The following is a 6247-nucleotide window of genomic DNA, read 5'->3' as shown; positions in this document are numbered from 1 at the left end:
TCCTAGTGATGCCTTTTGGGCTCACTAATGCACCGGTTGCGTTCATGGATCTCATGAATCGCGTCTGCAAGCCGTACTTAGATAAATTCGTCATCGTTTTCATCGACGACATTCTTATCTACTCGAAGAACCGAGCTGATCATGAGAAACACCTTCGATGTATTCTCAAACTTCTACATCATGAGAAACTTTATGCCAAATTCTCTAAGTGCGAATTCTGGCTTCGAGAAGTCCAATTTCTTGGACACGTCGTCAGCGAGCGTGGTATCCAGGTGGATCCCACTAAAGTAGAGGCTGTCATAAATTGGCAAGAGCCAAAGACGCCTACAGAGATTCGTAGTTTCCTGGGGTTAGCAGGATATTACAGGCGTTTCATTGAAAATTTTTCAAGGATTGCTGCGCCCTTAACTTCCTTGACCAAGAAGAAAGAAAAATTTGTTTGTGGCCCTAAGCAGCAAGAGTCCTTTGATATTCTGAAGCAAAAGTTGAGCAACGCTCCTGTGCTGACATTACCTGAAGGTACCGAAGAGTTAGTAGTTTACTGCGACGCGTCACACACTGGCATGGGGTGTGTGCTCATGCAGAAAGGCAAAGTTATTGCCTATGCTTCGAGACAGTTAAAGGTGCATGAGAAGAATTACACCACCCATGACTTGGAGCTGGGTGCCGTTGTATTCGCACTGAAACTGTGGAGGCATTATCTATGGTATTAAGTTCGTGATCTATTCTGATCACAAGAGCCTTCAACATCTGTTTAATCAGAAGGAGCTATGAGGCAACACCGTTGGATGGAGACTTTAAATGATTATGATTGTGAAATCAGATATCATCCCGGCAAGGCGAATGTAGTCGCTGATGCCCTGAGTAGAAAGGAAAGGGTGAAACCCATCCGAATCAATGCCAAGAGCATTGAAGTGAAGAATAATTTGATTGAAAGATTGTTAGCTGCACAGCAAGAAGCTGTGTTGGAAGCTAACTATCCTAAGGAAAAGTTAGGAGTAACTGAGGAGCAGTTAACTCTTAGCAAGGACGGAATTTTACGATTAAATGGACGAATATGGGTTCCAATTTATGGAGGACTACGAGATGTTATCCTCCAGGAAGCCCATAGTTCCAAATATTCTGTTCACCCTGGAGCTGATAAGATGTATCAGGATCTAAAGGCAAATTATTGGTGGATAGGCTTGAAAAAGTCTGTAGCCGCTTATGTAGCAAAATGCTTAACTTGTGCGCAAGTCAAGGCTGAGCATCAAAAGCCATCCGGCTTGCTACAACAACCTGAACTTCCTGAATGGAAGTGGGAATGTGTAACTATGGATTTTATTACCAAGTTACCCAAGACAAGGAAAGGAAATGACACAATATGGGTTATGGTCGATAGACTGACTAAGTCAGCTCATTTCTTACCCATCAAGGAGACTTATAGCTCCGACATGTTAGCCCAGTTATACGTTGATAAGATTGTAGCCTTACATGGCATACCTATGTCTATTATCTCCGACAGAGATACTAGATACACGTCTCATTTCTGGAAAAGCTTCCAGCAATCTTTGGGCACACGTTTGAATTTTAGTACGGCTTACCATCCTCAGACAGACGGTCAGAGTGAGCGTACTATTCAAACGTTGGAAGACATGCTACGTGCATGTGCTATCGATTTGGGTGGTAGTTGTGATAAGAACCTACCACTAATCGAATTCTCCTACAACAATAGCTACCATACCAGCATTAAGGCTGCGCCTTTCGAGGCATTATACGGTAGAAAGTGTAGATCGCCTGTTTTTTGGGCGGAAGTTGGAGATGTCCAATTATCAGGACCAGAGATAGTCTTCGAAACGACGGACAAGATTGTCCAGATTCGAGACCGTCTCAAAACTGCCCGAGATAGGCAGAAGAGTTACGCGGATCCAAAGCGTAAAGATTTTCACTTCGAAGTAGGTGAAAAAGTGTTACTTAAAGTATCACCCTGGAAGGGGGTGATGCGTTTCGGTAAGAAAGGCAAACTAAGCCCGAGATACATAGGACCTTTCGAGGTTATCGAACGTGTCGGGTCAGTTGCCTATAAGTTAAACTTACCGGAAGAGCTCAATGGAATTCACAATGTTCCACATCTGCAATCTAAAGAAATGTTTCGCTGATGAATCATTGGTGATACCTCATACAGATGTGCATATAGATGAGAGCTTGAAATTTGTGGAAAAACCTTTGTCGATTGAAGATCGACAGGTAAAGAAGCTTCGAAGGAAGCATGTACCTATAGTAAAGGTCAAGTGGGATGCCTGTAGAGGTCCCGAATTCTCGTGGGAGGTTGAAGCCACGAGGAAAGAAAAATACCCTTATTTGTTTGAGTAAATCTCGGGTCGAGATTTATTTTAAGGGGGTGAGGATGTAACACCTCGAAATTTTGTGTCCAATAATGTGTTAACACGTGTCATGAGTTTACACGTGGCATTAAATATTAAATAAAGGACTAAAGTTGACAAACCTTGAACGTATGTAATTCCGAGGGTTATAAATGTCAACGAAGGGTAAATATACTGTATAGTAACCCTAAAAGATGCTCGTACCTTCAAACGAATAAATCATGGATCGTACGGAGCGAAACGCGGAAGAAAGTGAGAGATTACGAGCTGCAGGGGTTAATCGTGTCAACATGTTTAATTTATACCTCTGAGTGACCCTTTGACGAACCCGAGGCTTTGTAACAGTAAAATACGCTCACTAGAAAATAATATATAAATTTCGCGAAATTCCATTTTAAAACGAGAAAGTTATGATCAAATTCGTATGAGAGGGGTTAAAAGCGTCAACAATAAAAGTTAAGGCTTTTCGGACAGTAATTAAACTAACCGGGGACTTTACAGTGCGGGTAAAAGGCACGAGGCCCTTAATCGTAAATAATCGAGGGCCAAATCGCAAAGTTACCCCTTCGAAACCGAAAGGTCAGGTTAATCATTACAAAAGATTTGAAAATCTTTGAATTCAGGCCTCAGGCGGCCCGCCTGAGTGAAACAAGCAAGTTGAAGCGGGCCGCGAGCCACCTGTGGATACGTTTCCTGACATGAAGATTCAGGCGGCCCGCGTGCATGTAGCCTGAAACTAATGCGGGCCGCGTACAAGTCCCAGATGCAGAATTCTTGGACAGACTTGCTGTTTGAAGTTGTGAACGATCATTTGAGCAATAAATGAAGCATGGGCGTCCTCTACATGCCCCCTAGCACCCAGGGCCACCTGCTGAACATGCATGATGCCTTGTAGGTTGATGTGTAATGATCTTATGCATGAAATGTTACTATAAAAGGCCATACATTGTGCACAAGTAAGTCACACCTCAAACCTGCATTCTAAACCATCTCTGGAGCTCTCAAACACTCTTCTAACATTCTAAGTCGTGCACCAAGCTTCTGTAAGTGTGTCTACCCTTTTGTGGCTTAGTTATTGCTTAGTTTAGCTTAAAAGTCAATCCGTCGTAATTAACGATTGACTTTGTGATAAATCACGAATGGTCTAGTGGTTTGTCGAATCAAAGATAGTTATATGTTGGTAATCATGTGGGCTTTAAACCCCTAAAAGGGCACCCTCTGATTCCCACTCTAACTAGTCCAAATGTCGAGTCAAACATGCTTAGAAAAAGTCAACAGAAATGCTATTTTGTGATTTCTTGCATAATCTGTAATGTAGATGATATGCAACCTGTTTAAACACTCATAAAACATGATAATAAGTATATAAACTAGTCTAAGCTTTTTTGATCCGACCATTTCCTGTTTTGACCCGGTTCGGAGCCGAAAGTCGCAAAAGTTTGACTTTTTCATTGACTTCAGTTCTGACCCGTTAAAGTTTGATTTAGATATGCCTTAGGACTCTCTTAGGACCAGGTTACATGATGGTATAACCCTCTGTGACCGGTTCGTTGTTTGTCCGAGTCTTTTACACATTTCCGTTAAATGCTTAAAAGTTGACCGTAACACCCTTTTTAATTTAAAACGAGAATTTCGGACATGTGAAAGGATCATAACCTTGGTTACTGATTTCTTAGAATGTCCCTAAAATTTCATGTCAATCCGAGGTCCAGAATAGGAGTTATGCTAAATAGCGCAAATTGTGAAACTTTAGTAATTAAATAGCGCAATTAGCATAACGCCTATCTAAACCCGGATTTCGACACCAAACCTTTTACTCACTGATGTAAAATAATATTTTGGGATTTTTAAAGATTTTTAATTATTTCTAACCTGCTCATAACCTGCGGTTATGGCAATGGTTCGGTAAATACCGAATATACCCTTTTCGGCCGTAACTTGAGTTCTACAAGGTCTTTTGACCCGATTCCAGTTGCTACTGATTTTAATTAATAAATTAAGTATTTTAGACTTTATAAACTGTTCGGGAAACTCAGATTTCCTGTAGAACTCATAAACCTCTTTTGTAATCTTTAAAAAGACCGAAATACCCCTACGGGGCATACCCCTACGGGGCATAATATGAACTTAAACTCGTTACGGGCATTATGGAAGGTATCCTACTGATACCACAACCTCTTTAAAGCATGTTGACTTAGGAAAACAGTGTAGGACTCTTACGGTTACCCGTTGCGCCTTTTGCGCGCACGGTTCGGCTTATGTAACTAGTTTACATAAATTAGCCGAAACGGGTCAAACCATATTGTTTTGACCCCAAAATCCAGAGTATGATTATTATACCCATATAGAACAAGTCTTCAAACTTGTTGGGTCAAAATCACGTTCCATTCCCGGTTTTCGCCTTTCACGCGATAAAACCGTAACTATCCGTTGAAACTAACCGGTCTAAGCTACGGCTAAATTAAAGACCCGTTAGGATTCTAATAGGTTAATTTAAACCTTCGTTCCAGAATAGGGGACCAGTAAAAGCTATCTCCAATTTGTTTCAATTAAGGAATTATACTTGCAAAGGTAAATACTTTTAACTTATTTTCCGTTATACGGGCTTGGGTTACGGTATTTAAAATACCGCTTGGTTGGGCAATTGACCCCAACTCATTAGTAGTTGGGTATTATCAATGTGACCCGTTTAAAAATTTGTTTGTTGCCTTTACGCCTTTGGGGGCTTAATGACCATGTCCCGGATATCCTCGGCAGCATTTACGAATGGCCACGACCTCGACATCCGGGTGTAGGCGTACACCCGGCATTATGTCCATGACTATAAAAGTGTAGCCGTTGGTTTACCCGCCACGGTTTTATACTATGTGGTGTGTCTATTAAACTTTAACCCGGCACGACCCGGTCGACCGAACGCATAGTAAACATGTAATTCTTTACAAGATTTAATTATAAATTATCCCAAGTTATAAAGAGTTTGTGCCTTGTGCATTTAAACCAATTTTATTAAACATTTTACAAAAGTGCCAGTTGAATGTATTTACCAGTGTAAACTGACGTATTTTCCCAAAAAGACTAAATGCAGGTACTATGCGTAATTGGCTGGGATTTCTCCTTAGCATCATTAGAAGTCTCGCAAGCTTAAGATGCCTGAAGTCTGTTGAACAATACTTTTGTTATATTTATTGATCCCCTGTGGATTTTTATTTCAACAATGGTGATACTTTGATATTACACTTAACGTTGAAATATATTATCTTTATGCTTCCGCTGTGCATTCATTTATATTGTGTGGTTTGACTATATTGTTGCCAACTACGTCACGGTAATCCCCCACCGGGCCCACCGGTGAGACACGTGGAAATCGGGGTGTGACAAGCAAGAATCTTTGAAATAGTCTTACTAATCACCCCAATCAGATTGATCGGACGATAATCTCTTAAACTCACCGGATCCTTGTGTTTAGGAATAAGAGCTATAAAGGAAGAGTTGCATCCTTTCTCGATAGTATCTTTGCTGTAAAAAGAAACCAACATGTTATAAAAATCATTCTCAAATAAATTCCAATACCTTTTTATGAATTTGAAGTTGAATCGTTAGGCCCAGGAGCTTTTTCGACCCCACACTTGAACACATCATTTTTTATCACCTCTTTCCTAAAGGGAACAGACAAGGACTCCGCATCCTCCTCCAAAAGACTCCTAATATTGTGACAAATAAGTCTTCGTCTGTTTTTGAATTTCTCCTTGAAAGTCGCTTTGAAAAAACCCATAATCTCTTTTTTGACTAAGGAAGGTTTAGAGGTCCAAGTTCAGTTAATAATGAGGCCAGGGATATTGTTAGATGCCCGTCTACTATTATTGTAATCGTGGAAGAAAGCCGAG

The sequence above is a fragment of the Helianthus annuus genome, chromosome 17 (genome assembly GCF_002127325.2).
Source record: "Helianthus annuus cultivar XRQ/B chromosome 17, HanXRQr2.0-SUNRISE, whole genome shotgun sequence".
NCBI classification, from domain to species: Eukaryota; Viridiplantae; Streptophyta; class Magnoliopsida; order Asterales; family Asteraceae; genus Helianthus; species Helianthus annuus.
This window is presented reverse-complemented; position numbering follows the sequence as displayed.